This window comes from Peromyscus californicus, unplaced genomic scaffold, assembly GCF_007827085.1.
Source record: "Peromyscus californicus insignis strain IS unplaced genomic scaffold, ASM782708v3 Scaffold_2__1_contigs__length_46816999, whole genome shotgun sequence".
Lineage (NCBI taxonomy): Eukaryota > Metazoa > Chordata > Mammalia > Rodentia > Cricetidae > Peromyscus > Peromyscus californicus.
Window position 1 is genome coordinate 7,420,028 of NW_026294540.1, and position 24,224 is coordinate 7,444,251.

Genomic DNA, 24,224 nt, shown 5'->3' on the forward strand with positions numbered 1-24,224 from the left:
GTAAGCTATTTTCCTGATTTGACAAATGATCAAAGAGCTATCATTCTCCATTCAAAAAAGGAAAAGAAAAAGAGAGAGCAAGAGGAGAGAGAGAGAGAGAGAGAGAAAAAATGGTGATATCAGTTTAGAATCCCAGATCCAGGCTGTCCATGGGACAGCTGCCTCGTGTTTCCTCAAATGTAATTTTTAAGGTACTTTTACATAATCCAGTAACTAGTTAACCTGCTCGTTTTCAGGTGAGCAAATAAAGCATTTAACTACAGGAATTATGTTGGCTAAAATTCAAAAGCCAATGCCGGGCGTAGCGGCACACTCCTGTAATCCCAGCACAGGGCAGGCCTATCACTGAGTTCGAGGCCAGCCTGGTCTACAAAGCGAGTTCCAGGACAGCCTGGGCTACACAGAGAAATCCTGAATCAAAAACAAACAAAAAAGCCAAGAAAGCTAAGTTTCTCCATGTGTTAATTTGCGTAGCCATGTGCCCCCCACACCACACCACCGTCCCAGGAGAGGAATGCAGTGTCACAGTTTTGGGGAAAAAAAAAAAAAAAGGCCAGGCGGTGATGGCTCAGGCCTTTAATTCCTAGCACTCCGGAGACAGAGGCAGGTAGATCTCTGTGAGTTCGAGGCCAGCCTGGTCTACAGAGCGAGTTCCAGGACAGCCAGGGCTACACAGAAACCCCCGTCACAAACAATCAAAATAAATAATAAAATAAAATTTTAAAAAGTGGGGCTGGAGAGATGGCTCAGATGTTAAAAGCACTAACTGCTCTTCCAGAGGTCCTGAGTTCAAATTCCCAGCACCCACATGGTGGCTCACAACCACCTGTAATGAGATCTGATGCCCTCTTCTGGACTGCTGTCATACATGCTGTATACATAATAAATAAATAAATCTTAAAAAAAAAAAATTAAAAAAGTGGCCTCTGCCTAGTGGCTCAGGACTATCATCCCAGCTACTCAGGATGATAAAAGCAGGAGGGAAGGCAAGATCAAGGTCAGCCAGCTTAGTGAGACCACGTCTGAAAACAAAAGTAAACTAGAGGGCCACAGATGCCGCTGGGTAGAGCACTGGCCTGGCCTGGCATGCTGGAGACCCCAGCTTCAATTCCTAATACCAGGAGGCAGGGAAGATGTGGTCACAGGAACACCTTTCAGCTGAGTCAAATCTGCAGAGAAAAGGGAAGAAGTAACAAAGCCGGGCAGATAGGAATGTGATGTGAATGTGGTGAGAGGCAGGGTGGGACCCAATGCAGTATTCTGATTCTCACATCCTTTGTGATCAGCTTTATTTCCAAATTAGCCCCAGAGAGACTTCCAAAAATAAGAACCTTCTTTCTCAGTCCCATTCGTTCTGACATCTCCTATTTACTACCTTGTTTTAATTAAATCTTGGCTCTCCTTGTAAGGGCTATTTCCTCTGTGTGAAATGCAAGAATTTCCAGAATGCAATGCTGGGATGAGTTTCCCAGAAGTTCTGGGATCTGAAACCCCTTCTCAACAAGTCTTTCTTCAAGCACAATCTCAGCAGAGGTTTGCAGAGAGGTCTCTCCTGCAACGAATGAGGTCAGCTTCGTGTGTGTGTGTGTGTGTGTGTGTGTGTGTGTGTGCGCGCGCGCGCGCGCGCGTGTGCTGTTGGATCACATGTAAACTATCTGAATCCACTTTGTGAGACTGGAGCTTCCATTAGAAATACTATGCACAAAGCAGAAAAAAAAACAAAGGGCAACATTTTGAAATCAGAATTCATTGATACAATGAATCAAAAAGTAGATGGCTTTGTTACTAAATAGTTACAAAAAGCTGGGCCCTTCTTTTATAATCTTGCCTGCGTTTAACTTTTATTTCTGTCTCCCTGATTGCTGACAACCTGTGTTAATAGTCGTGTGTTCCTGTTTTGTGTGTATTACAGAGACACAAACAAACAGTTGGATGATGACAATTTACCCCTTATCTTCCATGGAGACTGCTGAGTCTGCCCAATAAGCAGTTTACTAGTGTGTTTCTAGAAGAGGGAAACTACGTTTTAAAAATCCCTCATGACGGGAGGCCGGGCGGTGGTGGCGCACGCCTTTAATCCCAGCACTCGGGAGGCAGAGGCAGGTGGATCTCTGTGAGTTCGAGGCTAGCCTGGACTACCAAGTGAGTTCCAGGAAAGGCGCAAAGCTACACAGAGAAACCCTGTCTCGAAAAACCAAAAAAAAAAAAAAAATCCCTCATGACTTGAGGTTTGGCCAGCTTTTACTCCATAGGCCAACTTTGCCTATAAAACCTAGGTTTTCTTCAAAATCAAGTTTCACCTCTTAAAGTCTTCCACGGCTTCTCTCCCAAACATGGTACTCAGACTACTCAGGAAAACACCCACCTCAGAAGTGGACCTGAAGCTCACACCCTGGAGCCCAATGTTCACAACCTCAGGCCTTCCCAGGCAGCCTGTGTTCCCACCATCCAGATTTTAAGGGTGTCCAGGTAATGGAATGAAGTTTGATTTGCAAACAGACAATGTTTGGGATGAAAATGTGGGCTGGGGGATAGAGCTCAGTGGTTTTAAAAGGAGGAGGAGGAGGAGGAGGAGGAGGAGGAGGAGGAGGAGGAAGAAGAAGAAGAAGAAGAAGAAGAAGAAGAAGAAGAAGAAGAAGAAGAAGAAGAAGAAGAAATTTTCTAACCTGTTGGAGTAGCTCTGGTCAATCTCCAGTGCTTTAAAAAAAAAATAGGGCAGGTGTGGTGGTGGCCACGCCTTTAATCCTAGCCAGAGGCAGGGGCAGGCAGATCTCTGTGAGTCTAAGGCCAAACTGTCTACACAAGAAGAGTTCTAGGCCTGGACTACATCGTGAGACCCAATCGCAGATTAAAAAATAAGAAAAAAAAAGTTTGTAGTGGAGGATTTACTAAGAGATTAGGTGTGTCTAAATCTGACAAGGCTTATGGGGAAATTTTGGCCCTACAGCAAGCTGTTTCGAGCTTCTACCGTTAACTGAAACAGCTATTTCCGCAAAAATAGGAGACAGGTCCTGGTGCACTTTAATCCCTGGCAAGCACTATGTTTCAGCGTGGCTCAGGATGGATCCAGGTTATTGCAGGGTGTGCTTGGGGTCAAAACGCAGTGTCCCTTCCACATTTGGCTCATTAAAGCCTAAAGCCTGTGACCCTGAATGAGGTTCAGCTGAATATGCTTGCTGGAACCTTGCCAAAGCTAACGGGATCCCCCTACCCCAACTCCTTGTCCAACCGTGGTATTCAAAACTCACAAAATGAATAGTTTCCACCTTCCTTCCTTCCTTCCTTCCTTCCTTCCTTCCTTCCTTCCTTCTTTCTTTCTTTTTTTTTTTTGTGACAAGGTCTAGCTCTAGCCCATGCTGGACTCAAACTTGAGGCGATCCTCCTGCCTCTGCCTGCAGGGTATTGATGGTCACATCAAATCCGGCCACAATGAGTACAAAGGCTTGACTTTTCAAATACATGCCCAGACCGTGTTAAGTACTTAGCTGTGTAGAGGGTTTATCCAGTCTACAGATTTTTTTCCCCCTTCTCCAGCAGTAAACTGACGTCCACTGAAAGCAAGGCAAGAAAACGCAATTCCCCTGTCTGAGAGCTAGGAAATATTTACAAGTCCCAGGAGGAGGAAATCTTGCCTTAAGGGTGACTAGGAGTTGAGAAAGGTCCAGCTTGAGACCAGGTCCACTCCCCATGCTCTCCCACGGTGGTCTCCCAAGAAAAACCAAGGCGTGGGGAAGAGAGCCACGAACTTTGACCCCTGCGCTGTACAAACCAGCCCGACCGCACCCGAAGAGGGCCATGGCTAACCCAAGCTGAGAAAGCTTCCGCGTTTGACAGAGCCCCGCCCATAGGACACGCCCACCCCCGGCTCCGCCAATCCCCTGGCTCCATCGACCGCTCGGGCTTCCCAGGAAAGGCCAATCGAACGCCTACATGCGACAGGGGGCCCGAGGCCGGCGACCAGGGATGGTCAGTAGAGAGCCTATCAGAGCGCGGCTGGGGGCGGGGCCGAGGGGCGGGGCCGCGCGGGGGGCGGGGCGCGCTCCGCGCAGTCGGGTGCGATTGGCCACCCCTGGCGGAGCCGCACCTCGGACAGCAGCAGCAGCAGCAGCGGCGGCGGCGGCGGCGGCGGCAGCAGCGAGGGTCCTGCGTGGAGAGTGGGGCGCGACGCGGGGCTGGCTGAGCCGAGGCTGCGCGTGGGGACCCAGCACGCGAGGACCCAGCACGAGAGCGACTCGGGGCACGAGCGAGGGGAGGCGGCGGCGCCGGGGCCGCGGGTGACAGCGCTGAGGTGAGAGCGCGGGCGCCAGAGTGACAGCCGGGAGTCCCGGCGCGGGGACCCGGCGCAGCGGCCACGAGCATCCCGGGAGCGGAGTTGCTAGCGGATCTCTGCCAGTGCTTCGGGGGACCGGGGAGGACCGGGACGAGGAGTGAGGAGGGGACCCCGAGAGGGACCACGGGTGAGGGAGAGGACCAGATTGGGGAACAGGGTCGGCGGGGTGACGAGAGGACTCCACGAGTGGGACCGCGAGTGAGAGAGGGGACGCCGAGAAGGGTGGGGGAAGTAAGATGAGGAGGGGACCGAGAAATACCGCAGGTGAGCAAGGGGGACCCCAGGACGGGACTGGGCAGTGGGACTAACGTGGCGACTTGAAGAGGGAGCTGGAGAGGGACCCCGGGCAGTGGGCTGAGCGAGAGGACCCTGGAGGGACGGTGACGGTGGGATGAACGAGGAGATGTGCCCCAGATGGATCAGTGGGGAGAACGGACCGGACCCAGAGAGGGACCGGAACCGTGGAGTGAGCGGAGGAGACACCGAGAGGGACCGGGACTGCAGACTGAGCAAGTGGACTCCAGAGAACCCAGGCAGCGGAATGAAGGAAGGGGACCCAAGAGGGACTAAGACAGACAGTAAGCAAAGGACCTCACGGGAGACCAGGGCAGTGGTTCTGAAAACTGCACCCTCTCAATGGATGTGAAGGAGGACCTCATGAAAGTTTAGGACAGCTGCGTGACGGGAGGGGTCCCCACGAAAGGACAAGACAGACGGGTGGGGGCTGAGGGACCCAGAGCAGGGCCAGCATCGAAGCGTCCGGGGAGAACGGGTGAGTGGGGTACCAGAGAAGAGCGTTCGGAGCGTGGCTTTCTGACCTGGCAGCCAGGCACCTGGGGAAAAACACCGGCAGCCCGGGTCCCGGTGGCATTGGGTGGGGACAGCAGCAACGCTGACACCTGGACACCCGATGTTCCGCTTCTACGAATCCGAGGTCTCCCTGAGGGTTGAGTTCCGGGACGCTGGAAGGGGGATCATGTGATGGGGCCCGGGAGTGAAGGACTGGATCGCAAGGGCTGGCCAAGGGCTAGTCTGACGATTTGTAGAGATTAGACAAGCAAGCACCTTGCCTCTTGTAAACAGCAGGCTGGCTTTCCATCTCTTTACTAAAGTTCGACCTGGGGGGAGTTCCTTGATGACAGATCTGGGGGGAACCTAGAGGGGTTTTCATTTGACCCATCCCAAGAAGTTGGAGGAAGATGTCTTCTGGAATATCCTCCTTGCTTTGGATTAGTGTGTTAATTTTAACGCTGTGTGCTCCTGAAGCACCGTTTTTGGTTTTTGTTGTTGTTTTGGTTTTAGTTTTTCATTTTTGCTCCACAAGGAGTTAAGAAACTTTTTCCCATTTGGCAGTCTGTCCCTATCATTGTTTACCATGCAGATTTAAGAGAACCAGAGCAGTGTCTGTAGTGCAGGCTGTTTAACTTGGATGTGGTAGACACAGTCGGAAGGTCACAGTCAATTTTTCAAAACAGTTACTGGGGGTCAATAAATGAATGGCACTTTCTAAGGAGCCAGATAAGCGTATTCGAAGCATACACTGTAGGTCTGACTCTAGGCTGGGACAAGGAGCTGAAGCAATCAGGTGGTCGGTTTGTGGATAGCCTTCTACTCTGAGGGATGTGAAAATATCATGACCTCAGTCCTGGGATAAGTTGACACGGCCCTACCCACCTTCTGAATTCAGCCCCAATGTACTTTATTTGGTCATCAACTTTATATTTGATGATTTTAAGGAATCATGATGGGTCTTTTTTTGTCTTAAATTATTTTTTGGATTACCATTACAAATGGATGGATTTTCATTGTGGCATTTTTATATATCTCTTGTATTTCATCTTTTAATCTCCTTTTTCTCTGTTTCTAATGTTGCTTCTGTTCTCTTCATCACTGTTTTATTTCTTTTTTTTCTTTTGTTTTGTTTTTAGAAACTTAGAAAAGAATAGTTTTAGGGAAATAATGGGGAATGTAACTACTATCCCATTTCTGTTATTTAGATGTCTCCTCTGAGTCAGGTTCAGTGTGTGTGATTCCTTCACTGGGCATGAGACAGGACAATTTTGAGTTGGAGGCCAGACTGGGCTACATACCCAAGGAGTACCAAGCCAGCCTGGGCTCTAAGACACCATCTCAAAAGACCACAGAAAGATTTTGCAGCTCCATCAAGAGGTCTACTGTGTTATTTTCCATAGACACAAGGTAGGGGTGGGGATTTCTTACCTAATAAGCCCGAAGCCCTGAGTTTGGTCCCCAGAACAACAGCAAAAGTAGACTTGGCCTAGATCTGCTGTTTCTCTCTTTAGGTGCAGAACATCAGACCCAGGGCCTTCCAAATACTAGTCAAGTGATCTTCCCACTGAGCCACACTGCCAGCCCCAATGCTGTTTCAGTCCAAGACCAATGTCTGAAATGGTTTCCATCGGGGCGATAAAAGGCTTGCTCTGCCATTAGAAATCCTCCCCTGGGAGACAAATGATGCTAAGGACAGAATCAGCTGCCTCAAGCACAGATTTTCCCAGAATTCAAGGGGGTGGGGGATATGATGAAGTCAGTTAACTCCTGTGTCTATTCATCCTGGGGGTAGGGCATGGTGGGTGCCTGAGGTGCTCTGAGTGGGAAGACCCAGTCCTTCCAGCAAGTCAGGGAAGTGTCAGTGCATAGAAGTTTTTCACCATCCTGTTAGCTCACTTCTGACTGGTGCAAACGGTCATTTCTGAAGACAGAACGAGAAATGTATTTCCTTATAGGAAATGAAAGTGCCCTGCCCTTCTCCTGAGTTATCACCCAGGCATCCATGGCAACCACTTTCTGATATGGTATTGATCCAGGGATGGTGGAGACAGAGTAGGGTAGAATTCTTAGAGATAAGAGTTGCTTCCCTTGGGGAGGGGTGTGAGAGGGTAGGAATTTCTGTGAGATCTTTGTTCATCTAAAAGGCTTGTTTCAGCCATGATGGCACACGCCTTTAATCCCAGCACTTGGGAGGCAGAGGCAGGTGGATCTCTGTGAGTTCAAGGCCAGCCTGATCTACAAAGCAAGTTCACGGACAGTCAGGGCTACACGGAGAAACCCTGTCTCAAAAAACCAAGACAAACAAACAAACAAACAAAGCCTTGTTTCTTGTTTAAAGAAATAAAATGACAAGAAGGGGTTCAGGTGAGCACTTCCATGTTCTTTACCTGGTTTTAGCCAGATCCCAGGAAACCTAATCACCCATTTCACACTCTTGACTGCAGGAGTCCTGCACAGTGGATCCATTGTGCTCGCCAAGGCTGCCCGGCTATCTGGCGTGGCTTAACAGTCGAGCCAACCTGAACAAGCGTTTTCATTGCTTGCCAACATTCATAAACGCATGGGTCTTCAGTAGAGCAGGGTGCAGGAGTGGAGCTCCTGGAGAGCTGATGCAGGGGGATCATGAAGCCTTACTCTGCACACATGCTCCATCCAGTGTTACATACACACTCTTTCCTTCATAATTTACTCCCAGTTTAAATTTCTTCTTCCTCTCCCCAAAAGAACACAGACACACAGACACACAGACACACAGACACACACACACACACACACACACACACACACACACACACACACACACACACGGAAAGACACATATATACATAAACACACAGAGAGACAGACATATACGCATAGAAAAACACATATGCACATGCACAGAGACACACACGATACACACACACACACACACACACACACACACACACACACACACACACACCAGAAAAGATCCTGTCTTAACACATTTGGGGACTTCCTGAGAAAACATTTTTCAATTTATCTTCCTTCAGGGAGAAAATTCCTATCACTCACAGGAGATAGTTTCTGAGTTGTTATTCTGGGGGTGTAGTTTGGCCTGGGTGATTTACCTTGTGGGCTAGCCTCATCACCCATTGGATTGGCTGATTTGCTGTTTGTGAGGATGTGTTTAGTTCCCAACCAATGGAGCATTCCGTGCCTGAGTCCCTCACCCGTGGTCCCTCCATTTTATGGTCCCTCCATTTTACCTCCGGCCTCCATGAAGGAAGTGAAACCGACTGCAGCTTCAATGCCTCATTTTAATAGTGGAATGCATGAATGACATATTCATTGGAAGAGTTCGACGCCAGCTTCTTCTACTATTTTGAGGGGAAACTTCATTTCCAGATTAAGCTGGGGTTCTATGGTATATACTCACTTTTATTTTTTTCTTATACTCAATTATCTACTGTGTGTAGGTATAGACTCCTATGTCCATGTGGAGGTCAGAGGACAACTTGCAATAATCGCTCCTCTCCTTCCATCATGTGGGTCCCCTGGGGTCAAACTCAGGTCACCAGGGTTGGTGGCAATGCCTTTACCCACTGAGCCATCTCACCAGCCCCGTGTGTATTTATTTATTTTATAAGCAAGGACTTTATATTATATGTGTGGGTGTTTTGTTCTATCTGGGCACTGCATGTGTGCCTGGTGCCTTCAAAGGCCAGAAGAGGACATCAAATCCCCTGGAACTAGTTAGAGATGGTTGTGAGGCCACCATGTGGGTGCTGGGAACCGAACCCGGGTCCTCTGCAAGAACAACCAGTGCTCCTTAACCCATCAGCCAGCTCTCCAGCCCTACCAGCCCGGTATTTATGTTCGTGTATTTCACTTTCTGTCCGTCTGTCACTGGCATGTGTCCATGGCAAACAAGGGTAATGGCAATTCAAATACGTCTTGCTTCCCCACTACAAGAGAGCCCACTAATTAAGTCAGAAAGCTTTCTTAAATAAACCAATAACTTAATTGGTCTTGGCAGTAAACACACTAGCCAGAATCATAGTTCACGGCCAGTTTTCTCTTCTGTTGAGAACATAAGCCTTTTTTTTTTTTAAATTTCATCTATTTTTTTAATGTTTAAAGTATCTTTTATTTATCCTCTGACCACTTCACCCATGTATACAATATATCTTGATCATATCCACTCCAGGACACTCTTCTCTGTCTCTCCAGACACCTTCCAACATGTCTCCCTCCCACCTCACGTCCACCACCCCACCCCCACACTGGCGTGCATGTAATCCAGAGTCCAGTTAGTCCTGCCCGCTGGCAAGCTGGCTGAGCGCTGGCTGGTCTTTTGGCTTCATCGTGCGTGGGTAACCACAGCGGCAGTGAGTTCCTGAGTGTAGTGGGTATGCCATGCCCAGAAGACATCCCCTCACAGCCCCCTCCCCACTCCTGCAGCTCCCCTCTTCCTCAGCGTCCCCCTGAGCCTTCTGAGGCCTGGGAGGCTCCAAGGACACAGATGTCCCATTTAGGACCCAGCACTCAGCTATCACCGCACAGCGCTCCGCCCAGTTCTGAGTCTGTCTCTTCATTCACTGCCGCCCACCGCCCACCGCCCACCATCAGGAAGACGGCTCTCTGACCAGGGCTGAGAGCAGCACTCATCATGGGGATCAAAGGAAGACTGTGTTTGGGGAATGTGCAAATATACATATTTTATTGTATTTATTTAGATGATGGGGCTCAGACTCGGGGCCTCAAATACACTAGGCTACAGCCCCTCCACAGATACTGTCCCAAAGCAACATGGACATGGTTTTTAAGTGACCTGGGTCAAGATTTGATAGCAGAGAGGATGGTAAAGGTGTTTTCTGAGACTTTCTGCTTTCATTGGCCCTGCAAAATTCCTTTTCTGTTTCTGTTTGGTTTTGTGTTGTGACGAGGTCTTCCTCTCTAGCCAGGCTGACCTCAAACTCTCCAGTAACCTCTCTCTCAGCTTTCCAAGTTCTAAGATCACAGGCTTGAGCCACCACGTCTGGCTTGCAAAATCCTTTCAGCCATTGTATGCCAGGTCCCCGTTTCCATATGTTTCTCACTGACTGGCCTGTGAGCTGAGGAAACAGGTGGCCCTTACTCATCTTCGCACACCCCAGGCTAAGCGTGACCCATGAAGTAGAAAGTATGCTCAGTAGTGTGCATAAGAATGGGGAAATGAATTAGTGATTGGCAAATTAATAGGTCATGTCTATGTCTTCTGTCTAGTCCTCATTGGGTGCTTTTAGCTCATTGAAAGGATGTGAACAGGGGGGGCCCATCAAGATGACTCAGTCCCTTAAAACACTTGCCTCTAAGCCCGATGACCAGAGTTCAATCCCTGTAACCCACATAAGGGTGGAAGGAGAAAAATGACTCCACCAAGTTGTCCTGTATCTCCACATGTGTGTGTCATGCATGCCCATATAATATACACCAACGTGCACACACTTGTACCATAATAATAAAAAAAATCAAATTTAGAGCAAAGTTGGGGGTAGATATGATCAAGATACATTGTTGACATGTATGGAATTGTCAGCGAATAAATTAAGGATACTCTGTAGGCTGGAGAGATGGCTCTGCAGTTAAGAATGGGCCCTGTTCTTAAAGAGGATCCAAATTCAGTTCCCAGGAGCCATAGCACGTGGTTCACAACCTCCTGGAGCTCCAGCTCCAGGGCATTCAATAACCCTGTCCTCCTCAGGTACCTGCATTCATACATGCACACACCCAGAGGTGCACACACTTAAAAATAATAATAATGTTTTTTTAAGTGTTCTGTTAAAAATAACTTTTTAATGAAGGCTGGGAAGAGAGACGAGATTCCCTTGAAGAACAAGAACAAATGTTAGCATTTCCTTGTTTGACACTGTGGCGAAAAGGTGGTGTGGGCTCAGAAAGACCTAAAAAAGCCACCGTTTTCGGCTCAGTTAGTGTGCCACCCGCCTGGCCCTGAGTAAGTTGGTGACATTGGAAGCATCAGATTTTCTCTTCTGTCCAAGAAGGCTATATGGCTCTCCCGGCTCTTGGAATGAGTGAATGAAGGGCCCCGTGTCGACTCCGAGCACAGTGACAAGCACAGACGACTCCATCCGCGGTGGAGGTTGCTTCTCCCAACCCCTTGGGACCGTTTTCTCTGGCCACCTTTGCCGTGCTCTCATGGGTCACTGCTCCACTGAATGACACCCCACTCCAGAAAGAACAAAGAGTAACTTTACATACAGGGAAAGTGAGGCTCCAAGAGCCAGTGACTTCCCAAGATCACCAAGATAGTAGCAAGCCTGACCCAGGTGACCCAGGTGTGGTTTCTTTGTCTTTCGGTGCTGGAGGCAGAGGCAGGAGCTAGCTCTGCCACGGGGCTGGCTTTTCATTTGGAAGCCACCCCCCCTTCCATCCTCACCTTCTATCCTCCACGGTCCCGTAAGGGCCTTAGAAGGATGCTAGGACACTGTGACAATTGTCCAGTGTCTCCTTTAAATTTTTTTTTTTAATTTTATAGTTTTATGTGGGTGTCATTCTGTCCACTTGTCTATATGTTGGTCTCTTTCTGCTGAACCAGCTCTCCAGCCCCCAGCCTCAACTTTCTGTCCTTCCAGGGTACACAGACACTTTCTGACTTCCTCAAGGGAGGACACCAATTTTCTTCATCTAGTCAGAGCCCCCAACCAATCTCCTGGCCTATTAAACTCGGGGCATATTTAGCAACATATTCTTGGGTTTGAGCACCCCATTTTTCTCACACATTTACTTTCTGTGTATGGGGTATTGCTGGGGGTCGCCTGTGGAGGTCGGAGGACTAGTGGTGGGAGCCAGTTTGCTCCTACCACCTTGCCCCTCGGCCATGTCACCTGCCTATTAGCCATGCGTTTCCTGCCTGGCCATCCATGGTCCCATCTTTGCCCAGCCCTCTCAACACCTCTGTCCCTCATCTTCAGGATTCTTTGGGGGTTTCTGGAATGTTTTTCATGGACCCAGGGCCATCGTTGGTGAGACCTCTAACTACCCTCCACTTCTCTCTCGAGTTCTCTAAGTATATGCTTCCTTTGTTCTAGAATATTCTTTCTGATAGTCCATTCCGGGTTTACACTTCCCTTCTCTGTTGCAGATGTTCATCTTCTTGGTTTTAAAAAAAGGACAATCTCTTATATTTCTAACCTTGCAACAGATACCTTAATTATTGAATTGTACTGAACTGTAACACTTTAGATCCAAACTAGTATTTAAGTATAGTTATGGAGATAATTATAGAATACAATTGTCGCTGCAGGCAAAGATAATAGGGACAAGTTCCTGAGGGAAGATTACCTCTGAGCATGACAGTTGGAATGTCTGACATCAGGAGGCATCAGGAACCCAGGACTTGGAAAGATCCATGGTCATTTTTAACATTTCACTTTGACTCCCTCGGTTTTTCGAGACAGAGTTTCTCTGTGTGGCCCTGGCTGTCCTGGAACTTGTTTTGTAGACCAGGCTGGCCTCGACCTCAGAGATCTGCCTGCTCTGCCTCCTGAGTTCACTTTGACTGTTGATGTTGGGGTCTATTACTTTGTTTCTTTGGATGGTGTTCTTATTAGTTGGGTCCTTTGGAATTTTGTACTTTCTCTGAGGTTTAGAAACAGAAGATGGTGGTGATGTAAGTCACCTCCACACACTGCTTTTCCAAAGCACAGGACCTTCCTTTCTAGAACGATCAATTAATAACTGAGCACAAATCAACTTGGGGTGGTCTCCACCTTTCAGACTGAATTCTTCTCTCCAACACTTGCTAACTTCTGGCAAGTGGGGTTTTTTAAATTAATTAATTAATTAATTTTTCTATTATCAGCTTGATGCAGTATAAATTCTTATCCTAATAGTGAAATGTTTCATTGAAGCTTGCCCAGTAATTGAGTAAAACCAAAACTGATTATAAGCCACAGTCATCCTAGCGTCCCCCTGCTATGTAGCCTCCATGGTTCTGTGGGTTGCAGTCTGATTGTTCTTTGCTTTATATCTAGTATCCACTTATGAGTGAGTACATACCATGTTTGTCCTTCTGGGTTTGGGTTACCTCACTCAGGATATTTTCTAGTTCCATCCATTTGCCTGCAAATTTTATGCTGTCATTGTTTTTCTCTGCTGAGTAGTACTCCAATGTGTATATGTACCACATTTTCTTAATCTTTTCTTCAGTTGACAGGGATCTAGGTTGTTTCCAGGTTCTGGCTATTACAAATAGTGCTGCTATGAACATAGTTGAGCATGTATCTTTGTGGTATGATTGAGCATTCCTTGGGTATATGCCCAAGAGTGGTATGGCTGGGTCTTGAGGTGGATCGATTCCCACTTTTCTGAGAAACCACCATACTGATTTCCACAGTGGTTGTACAAGTTTGCACTCCCACCAACAGTGGAGGAGTGTTCCCCTTGCTCCGCATCCTCTCCAACAAAGACTGTCATTAGTGTTTTTGATCTTACTGGCAAGTGTTTTTGTTTCACTTTTGTTCGCCTTCAGTCTCCCCACTAGCATTTGGGGTCCACAAAGGAGGGGTTCTTGTCGCTTTGACTTAATGCTTTCACCCCATCTAGTTGCTTAGTGAGTGTTTGTTGAATGTCTAGTAGAAGTCTGCCTTGAGCAAGTTCTCCAATTGGTTGGCTACAGGAGTTTCGTTCTTTTGAACATAAGGAAGTAAAAATCCTGAGGAAGGAAATATAGTTTGGAAGCATTTTCATGTCCACTTTACTCTCTGGATTTTGTCTTTCGGGCCGGCCTCGCATTCACTCTTATTTTTGACCGTACAAGCCAGGAAGGATGCATATCAGGCTGGAGAAAAACCTATGAACACCGTTCGCTGTAAGGAAACCTCTCTGGTGCCTGTGACACCTTATTAGGGGCAGAACGCTTAAACCCACAGTAATACTGCGTCCCGGCGCAGGAGCATTAACTCCTCGGAGACTTTTCACCTGGTTTCCATTGGTTGTGATATTGATGATGGAAACTGGTCAGCTCAAACTTCTGATGTTATTTTGGGGGTGTTATCAGCTTTCTGCATGTATGAGTAATTAAGCCTGAGTTAAAATAACTGAGCACTGGTGAGGTCTTGCCTGCCGGCACCCACAGCCACCACCTCCAACTTGGACTTGGAATACCAAGGACACACAAACCCTCACCTCCACGTACCGGGGTCTGGAAAAGGTTTCTGTCTTTTTCCATCGTCTCCCCATGTAAACCAGGCCAGCCTTGAACCTGCCATCCTCCAGCCTTAGCCTCCCCAGTGCAGGGGGTTACGGGTGTGAGCCGCCAAGCTTGAAAAGCCTTTTCAGGCTTCCAGTGGAGGCCTGATCACGAGGCTTTTTATAGTAAACGTGAACTGCTGTCAGCTTTACCAATTGCCAGCTGAGTGTCTTCAGTCTCCGTCACATGAAACTTTTCTTCCCCCTTTACATACAAAATCTACCAGATCCCAGGCCATGTTCTGGTCATCACAATGTTCTAGTGCCAGGAACCATGTTTTGAGTAGAGAAAGTGACTGGGGTGGATACTGAGTTGGACCTCGGGTTTATATAGGCTTGATGTGCACTCTGCCTACCGCTGTCTCCTAAACCCTCCATTACTTTTTAAAGTTTTTTTTTTTTTTGGTTTTTCGAGACAGGGTTTCTCTGTGTAGCTTTGCGCCTTTCCTGGAACTCACTTGGTAGCCCAGGCTGGCCTCGAACTCACAGAGATCCGCCTGGCTCTGCCTCCCGAGTGCTGGGATTAAAGGCGTGCGCCACCACCGCCCGGCTTAAAGTTTTTTTTTTTTTAATTTGTGTGTGTGTCATGCACATATGGGTGTGTGTGCCCAGGGAAGCCAGAAGTGGCTTTGGATCCCTTGGAACCAGAATTGCAGGCAGCTATGAGCCTTTCGATGTGGGTGCTGGGATTTAAACTCCAGACCTCTGGTAGAGCTGCAAGCCCTCCTAACCATGGAGCCCTCTTCCCAGCCTCTCCCTCCACTGCTCATTTCTGACACAGCCTCTCACTAAGTTGCCCAGGCTGTCCTTGAACTCACCCTGAAGCCCACACAGGCTTTGAAGACCCTCTGTAGCCTGAGCAAGACTTGAAACTGGGAATCATCCTGTTTCATCCTCCCTACTCTCTAGGACAGGCTCAGTCACGGCGAGTTTTAGAGAAATCACGAAAACCTGTTGAAGTAAACTGTCCGCAGCCCTTTCTAATCAGGCGATCACCAGTCCATAATGAACTTTTGCTGGATGGTTCTCAGTTTGAACTTAGGGTGGTAGTGACCTAGATCCTAGATGTTCCTGGTATTGGTAATGCCAACCTTAAATCTTCGGGGAATTGCTAGTTGAGAGAGAGAGAGAGAGAGAGAGAGAGAGAGAGAGAGAGAGAGAGAGAGAGAGAGAAAGAAAGCAAACACACTGCAGACTGCTGGCACCACCCAGAGGCACACGCACCTGCAAGGGCCAATGGGCGTCAGAACAGGAAATGCGGCATGCAGGCTGTTGGGCCCTGATAGCACCGTGGGGCACCCTGCTCATGCTTCTTTATCTGTAGTTCCTCATAAGGATTTTCTGGGGTTTCTTGCAGACTTCTCGATCCCTAAACCCTGAAGAGACGGCACCGTAGATTCGAAGAGTAAAATGTGAAGCCATCTTGACCGGTCTTCATTCTCAAGGAACCCGGTGAGTGCCTTCTGGGATGCTTTCACTGCCTCCTAACAGGGTGTGTCCCGTGAAAGCTCACGGAGCACCCAGGCAGAGGGATGAGGGGCGCGTTCACGTAGTGGATGCTAATAACGATGTGGATGTCTATGGAGGACGGTGCCCTGGCCTGGCCTGGCGTTTGCAGGCATTGACCAAATGTCGTGGATTTTTACATGGTGTTTGTTTAGGTAGCGTCTGTTTGCTCTCTTTGGTGGGAACTGGGGGTACAGGGGTGGGGAGGTGCTGGGGGGGTGCGGACGAGAGACTTGTTTTAGAACATTCCTTCCCCAAATGTCAAAATACAAAGCCCTGTAAAGTGCTCTTGAGGCTCCGGGTCTGACCAGGAAGTACTGCTTAAGTCTCACTTGAGTGTCTGTGAAGAGCTTCCTTTCTCGGGATGAAGGCGCTTGACAGCCTAGGGTGTCCTTGTCACTGAAGTTGATCTCAGGTTTATCTTGCCTGGGAGCCAGCCTTTCAAAGAAATTCACCTCGCAGGCTTATTGACTGCTGAGGGAGGCGGGCTTCCATGGCAAGCCTCTGTCATGTCAGCTTGGGCGTCGAGGGGCCTGCATTTCAGACAGCCCATTGCGAGTCGGCGTGCTTGGTTTTTAATTTTACACTGAATGTCCCATTATACAGCACCTTATGTTGACACACTGTTCACACACGGGAGCCACTTGAACTTGATGTTGAATTTCACATGAGTACTTAGGACCTTCGCTCAAAGTCCAGCCGAGAAACAGAAAGCCGAGGCTCGGCCGACACCCAGGCTTATGTTCAATTAGTCGTTTGACAGAGTTGAGGTTTTGTGTCCATTTTTCAAAACTTAGATTTTTTTTTTTAAGTTTTCCCTTTTTCTTCTGGATCAGCAAGGCGAAGGCCAGGCTGCCAACAGAATGTCATAATCTTGGCAGAAAAGCCCGTGAAGAAAACTTTCAAAATATGCTAAAGGTTACCTTTTTAAAGGTGGACACCGCCTACCCTAATGGATGCCCCCCCCCCAGCATTAAAGTAACATCTCGATGGTAAACTACTCAAAATGGCACAGGGTCTGTCCCAGACCTTAAAAATATCACTTCCTATTTTTCTTACTTCAAAGAAAGGGAAAATAGGGCAGAAAGCAGAGCAGTTTCTCACATATAATTCCAAACGTAGAGACACAAAGATCAAAGAGTTTGGCCACATTTACTTGGTTTTGCAATTTTTTGAAATCATTTTAGCGACTAGGGTTAGTTACTTAGTAAAGTGGAAAGGAAAATACCTTAGCGTTGAGGTCATTAATTTCTGGGACAGCTCTAGTCCATAAAAGAAAGTCAGATGACGCAGGCAAGGAGGTAACTTTTGATTGGCAGCCCGTTACTTTGTATGTTAGTTAGTCTAAAACATCCTCTGCCGAACACTGCCCCGTGAGTCTTAAGTTTCTTTTAACAACAGCTTTACTAGACAATCCCAGCAAGGACTGAACGAGATGCGTGGGCTACCATTCAGCCCTGGACAAACTCTAGCGTCCTCCATGTCTCGGGTGTAAATTCATTCTTGTCCTTCTGCGTAGGAGGCATTGTTTGTTCAAGAATGTGTGTAGTGGGGTATATTGCTCATGGTGGGAAGGTCTATTAAAGAAAAGAGGAAATTAAAAATTTCAGATAATCTTTGAAATATGATGCCAAATCGTGGGTGTGTATGTGTAGAGTGTGTGTGTGTGTGTGTGTGTGTGTGTGTGTGTGTGTGTGTGTGTGTAATATAAATTGCAGCCTCTCAGAACTGCCAGGATGGGCTGAATGTAGATTCACAGTCCCGCTTCAGGTCAGAGTTGGGAGTGGGGAGAGGAAGTGGGCGTGGCCTCACCCTGACAGATGATTTCAGATTTTCTGGAGTTAGGGAAGGTGGAAGTCAGTCACTTGCTGCGTGCCATTCATCTGTGTCTGTTGATTTACCCAAGGCCAACTGTGTGCCGGTTCCATCCAGATGACAGGGCTCTCCCGAGTAAGTTGACACGACACAGCTGACCCTTCTCTCTAGTTTCCCGTGGTCATAGTCCTTATCTCTGGCCCGCGAAGATCACATGGACCCCTTTTGTACAAGGCCACATGTTAGCAGAAAGCGGGGGAGGGGGCAGGCAGAGCTTCACAGTGAGAGTGCTGTGTTTCCTGTTTTAAATTATTGCAGAGTCAGTGTGTGAGAACCTCCCGACACATTGGGACCATCATATAAAATGTTAAAGAAGAATCAAAAACTCCTGGGAAGGAGCCTGAAGTTCTAGATTGTTCTGGTTCAGCCCTGGTGGCAACATAAAAAGGAAGCCTTCAGAGGAAATGTGACATCTGGGCCCAAATGCTTAGGAATTGCAGAGGCAAGTTATTTTTAGAAGTGTCTTAGGAGTGTATATGTATGTGTGTGTATGTTTGTATGTCTGTGTGTGTGTGAGTGTATGTATTTGTATGTGTGTGTCTGTGTGTGTACACACACATATACATTGTATATATGTATATATAACTCATGCACACATACACATATAAATGTATATATATATACATACATACACACATAGACATAGATAGATAGTATTGAAAGTTCCTTTCAAAGGTAAGCTTCAGTTGCCCCAGATTGGCCTATCCCTGCACAGTCTCAGGAAACACTTTAAAGCATTTTAATGCCATCTGCCAGCCCTCATCAGTCCTGCACAGGCTGATAGCTGATAGCATCTTTTTTTTTTTCATGTGTACCATCTGACCTTGATGTGATGTAAGTGTCCTGCCAAAAGGGGACAGTAAGACTCCAACTCTAGCAGGGTCCCACCCACCCCTGGGACAGTTCAGGGCGTCAGAGAACCTGTCATTTGTGTCCACCACACAGTTCTTAGAGGATGGCCCACCCTGACCCCTGCACTGTGGCTCATGGTCAGCCTCATTGTATTCCTTTGGTTTTAGTCACATGCACTTGGGGTTGGCACAGGAATGTGTCTGCCATCTGCTCATTCCGTCCCCTCACACACCTGCTCACCTCCCGGAAGACTCGATGTCTCAAACTGGAAAGTGGGCGTTGGCCAGAGACCCTACTTCCCAAGATCAATGTGGGAATAAATAAGTAAGAGAATGTCTGCAAAGCCAAAAGTCGACCGTCCATCGAGGCAAGAGCCCACGACTCATGTCTGGTGGCTACATTTGTTCTTGCTGCTTTGGAGTAAGATAGCTCCCATTCCACAGCCGAACCAGAAAACGACCGTGGGAAGAAAAATAGTGCACAAACTCTGTGAGGTCACAGAGTGTCAGGAGAAGACCAGTGCTGTGGACGTGCAGATGGGACCTCCTGGCGTCTATCTTCTCACCGTGTTCCGTGCTCCCCAGGCCAAGAGGGTGGGAGGAAGTGGGGAGGAAGCAGAGTTGGCTGTGGATGCAGTAATTATTAGTCAAGATGATGATTCGGTCTGATGGAGATTCGTCTTTAGCACCGTTTTCCTCTTTACCTCCCCTTGAGAATTTCCTCTCCATCTGATAGAACTCAGAAAAACTCATCGAACTGAGAAAAACTCAGGAAAGCAACGTGGCAAACGAAGTATGGGTGTATTTTCAAATTACTTGTGTGTGCATGTGTGCGCATGTGTATGAGGGCACACTCACTGTTCATGCATGTGTCCGGGGCCTCTGTCTCTGGTCAGTAGTAGGGTTACAGACATATCACCACGTCCAGCTTCCACATGGTGCTGGGGATCTGACTCTTAGTCCACATGCTGTTTTCTCTGGCGTGGCCACATCAGGTTGAGAATGTATTTCAGCACCTTGGGTCAACCGAAGAACTCTTGGGTGTTTCTTTAGCCAGAAGCAGAAGATAAAGAAGGTTTTGTTGTTGTTGTTGTTGTTGTTGTTGTTGTTGTTGTTGTTTTTACTGTCTATCTCTGGTAAGGAGCCGGTAAACTTTGATGAGTTGAAGACATGATGATGTTCATGGGATGGACGAAGCAGATGTGAAATTTGGAAACACTGGCAATAAATGAAGAATAAACCAAGAAACTATCCCCTTGTTGAGGACTATGTAGCCTCTGTGGACATAGTCCTGACACTTGAAAGTCTTGGTCTCCGTCTGTAGCATGACCCCCTGCCTCCTGCTTCTGGATTCCTCTATGTGTGTTCCTTGTATTCGGAAGCTCCCGATCAGACATCCTCAACAGTGTGGTAAAAATACACTGTTCCCTGTTTCCCCTTCTGATTCAGACCCTGGTGGCCTCCTTCACAGGTCACCAAAGTTGCCTCTCTTCTTCCTGGTCTCACACCCACCCACTCCAGCTCCTTCTGAACAACCTTTTCACTCCTTTGTTTCTTTGTGGTTAGTGGAGACAGGGTCTCACTGTGTGCAGGCTCGGCTGGCCTCGAACACTCCATCTTCCTGCCTCCGTCTCTTCAGTGCTAAGATTGCAGGCATGCATCAGCACACCCTGCTGCATAGCCTTCTTCATATGCCACTTCCAGCTCAGAGCCCCTGAGATTCCCACTTTCCACTGCAGTGTACCCCACACCCTTTCTAGTCTATCCCCACAGTGTTTAGCCAGCCTCCCTTCCTCAGCTCTGGGGCAGGCGGTCCCTTCTGCTCTTCTGCAGTCAGATGTCCCAGGCTCACCCTGATCCTGCCTTTGGTACTCATGGCTATTTCCTCAAAGAGTTTCTCCACCCACTCACACGTTACCTTTTTTCTTCAAGACCCAGTGTCTTGCTTGACTCTTCCCTTCCTATCTCTGCTGTCTTTTTGCTGAGCCAGGGTTTCGTGGAGCTCAACCTGGCCTGGAACTCTCTACATCACCAATACTGACTTTGAACTCCTGATTCTCCTGCCCCCAACTCCCAGTAGGATTTCATCCATTGTTTTTTTGTTTTGTTTTAATTTTTTTGGTTTTGTTTTGTTTCGTTTTTTGTTTTTGTTTTTTGTTTGTTTGTTTGTTTTTGTTTTTTGGGGTTTTTTTTGGTTTTTTTTTTGGGTTTTTCGAGACAGGGTTTCTCTGTGTAGCATTTTTGCCTTTCCTGGAACTCACTCTGTAGTCCAGACTGGCCTTGAACTCTTGTTTTGTTTTTTGAGTCAGGGTCTCACTACATAGTCCCAGCCAGCCTGGAACTTGCCATGTAGACCAGGCTGTCCTTGGACTCCCAGAGACCCTCCTGCCTCTGCCTCCTGAGTGCTGGGAATTTAAGGACGCACGCCACCAGCAGCAGATGACTTTTCATTTATTAAAACAAACAAAAAACAAAAGTGTGTGTGGCCCTGTCATCAGTCTCACATTCTCACTAGTGCACACACTGGGGTTTTATAATCTGTGCATACTAATTATATATGCTAGTGAAGGGCTTTCCCTGTGACGTTGGTATGACGGCCCGTATCATGCTTCCACCATACCCGTCTTCACCCACCCTCTATCCCCGCCCCCTCCAGTTCCCAGCTTCGAATCCCCTAGCATCCCTCTGCCACTTTCGGCTCATCTGTAATTTATTTTGGCTTTTTTTTTTTTAATTCTCATTTCCACAAAGCCCAGAATACATGTGACACTTGTCTTCCCATGCCTGGCTTCTGGTGGTTCTGGTTCTATCTACTTTCATGCAAATGATAGGATTTTATTCTTGGCTATGGCTGAATATATGTACGTCTTCCCCACCCTTCTCACCCATGAGCTAGCCTAGGCCAATTCCATGGCTTGGCTGCTGTAACCAGGGCAGCAATAAGCATGGTGTGCAGGTGTCCACAGTGTCTGATGGCTGATTCCTCCAGGTGGATGCCCAGGAGAGGCACACCTGGATCATACTTCTCTTTTTCAATGAGATTTTTTTTGCTTTTGTTTTGAGACAGGGTCTTACTATGTCTCTCTGACTGTCCTGGAACTTGCCGTATAGACCAGGCTGGCCTCATACTCGGAGAGATCCTCCTGCCCCTGCATCCTGAGTGCTGGGATGAAAGGTGTGCACTAGCCCACCTGTTGTATTTTGAGTGTGTTGAGAAGCCTCTGTCTGTTCTCTACTGTAAGGATGCTAAACTATCAATGTGAGCATTTGAACACAGGGACCCTGGCTTAGGCTTGCATCCTCCACTGTTCTCAGCCGGATGCTGTGGTGTCTGACTTTGATTCAAAGGGAAATAAAAGAGTAGATCTATTCCATGTGTCTGTGTAAACTCAATCAACGATCCCGTTAATGTCAAAGGGACTTGAATATTTTTCTAATTTGGGGCAGGTCTATCTTTTTCTTAACCAATAAGCAGAAAATTATACTAAACTGAGCCTCATAGCACAGGCGTATAGTCTTGGCTCCTTGGAAGACTGAGGCAGGAGGATCATAAGTTGAGGATATACTTGGACTACAGAGGCCAGCCTAAGTAAGCAACTTGGGGAGATCCTAAAAGTTAAAAAAAAAAAAAAAGTGGCTGGGGGTACAGCTCATCAGTAAAGCACTTGGCTGGTAGGAGGCCCTAGGTTCAATCCCCCAGGTCCCAACACACACACACACACACACACACACACACACACCTCTGTCAACATACACAGTCTGCCAGTATGAAACTTGACATTTTAAAGCTCACAATTCAGGCCTGTAGTATATCCATGATGCTCCTGCAGCCATCACCATGATCTTAACCCGGTGGTTCCCAACCTTCCTAATGCTCTACGACCCTTCAATTCATTTCCTCATGCTGGGCTGACCCCCAACCACAACATTATTTTTGTTGCTACTTCATAACTGTAATTTTGCTACTGTTATGAATCAGAATGTAAAGATCTGTGTTTTCTACTGGTCTTACTTAGATGACCCCTGGAAGGGGTCTCGACCCACCATTTGAGAACCACTAATCTTGACTCTGTCGGTCCCATGTCCCCGACAGCAGGGTCCCTGCTGGCAGGCACTTGCAGCGGCTTCAGCACCAAGCAGTTGCTAACTCTCTGTCTTTATGAATCAGCTGAGTCTGTACATTTTTATGTGTGGAATCAGACCATATGTGGTTTTGTGTGTGTGTGTGTGTGTGTGTGTGTGTGTGTGTGTGTGTGTGTGTGTCTTCCACTTTGCATGATGTTTTCAAGTCTCACCCATGTTATAACGTGTCAGAACTTCACTCCCTTTTAAGACCAGCAGTATCCCAGGGTGTAGGGGACATCCTATTCTGTGTACCCATTTACTGATGCCGTTTGAGTTGTTGCCACTTGTGGATAATGCTGAGGTGAGCATCCTCATAGGCACTGGTGTGTGTGTGTGTGTGTGTGTGTGTGTGTGTGTGTATAAGTGCACAGAGAGATCAGAAGAAGGCATCAGATCCCCTGGCGCCAGAGTCACAGGCAGTTAGTTGTGCGCCTCCCTGTGTGGATGCTGGGATCCAGGAGAGCATGAAGCACTCTATGGCTGAGCTGTCTCTCTGGCTCCCATGGATACATTTTCATAGGAGCATATGTTTTCAGTTCTTTGGGTAGGAACCTAGGAGTGGAATTGCTCGTCATTATTTTTGTTATATAAAACGTCTCTCTGAAGTCCTCCACACAAATACACAAAACATTGTTCATTTAGTCAACTGGCTCCTGGATCTTTTCTTCAGAAACGAGACAGACATCAAACTTCAACTTGGTCCTGGACAGGTGCTCTTTAATTCTGAATGAATGGTCCCAATCGTCTGCCACCTCGAGGGTGCCATGCAGAAGACAGGACTGAGCATCCTATCGTAGCCATAATTAATAAAATTGAGGAGTGTCGACGTCATTTAAAGGAAGACACAGGGCGCGGCTGCCATCAGGAAGCTGGCAGGGGCAACTTCACACGGTGGAGACGGAATTTGAACGAAGTCCCAAAGGCTGGCCAGCTTTTCATCAGGTGTGGCAGGACATAATCAATGCATGCTCAGCCAAGTTCAGAGGGTGCGAACAAAGCCCAGGGTACTTAGGGACAGTGGGAAATCAAAGGCCTTTTGAATCGCATAGCAAGAGGGTTGAACTCTGAACCAGAGAGAGTGGGGAATCATTTAAGCCATTTGAATAGAAGAGAGCAGTGCAATCAGAGCCTTTGAAGGAGCACTCCCCAGCCAGTTTGTGGAGTGACTTCAAGGAAGAAAGAGGTTGGGAATGAGAATTTGGACCAAGGTTCTGGACCGAAGACGGCCACAATGAAAAAGAAGAAGAGCAGCCGGGGAGAGATTCTGAGGGCATTAGCAGCTCAAGGGAGAGAGAGCTATCGGCAGAGAGAGTGAGAATGGGAGAGAGTACAGAGGAGGGAAGTCACTCGGCACAAACTCCTGTGTGGAAGGATGCGGTGGGGAGCCACCTACGGGGTTTGCAGGGGCTCTCACGGGGGCCCCAGGGAGGAAGGAACCAGGGCCCATGAGGAGGGCCTGCCCAGAGGTTCCAAAAGATCCGACCTGGGAAGAATCCTTCTGGATGTGGAGATGAGCAAGTTGGAGCTAG

The 24,224-nt window shown here is 47.8% G+C and overlaps 1 protein-coding gene across 1 annotated transcript in view; it reads left to right on the forward strand.

Moving 5' to 3' along the window:
• The first annotated feature begins 4,096 nt into the window (after positions 1 to 4,096).
• Taok3 (TAO kinase 3) overlaps positions 4,097 to 24,224 on the forward strand; it is a 175,779-nt gene continuing 155,651 nt past the window's right edge. Inside the window, exons 1-2 of the mRNA XM_052755161.1 lie at positions 4,097 to 4,288; positions 15,696 to 15,790. The gene's annotated coding sequence lies outside the window, so the exon portion shown is untranslated. The remainder of the gene's footprint in view (positions 4,289 to 15,695; positions 15,791 to 24,224) is intronic.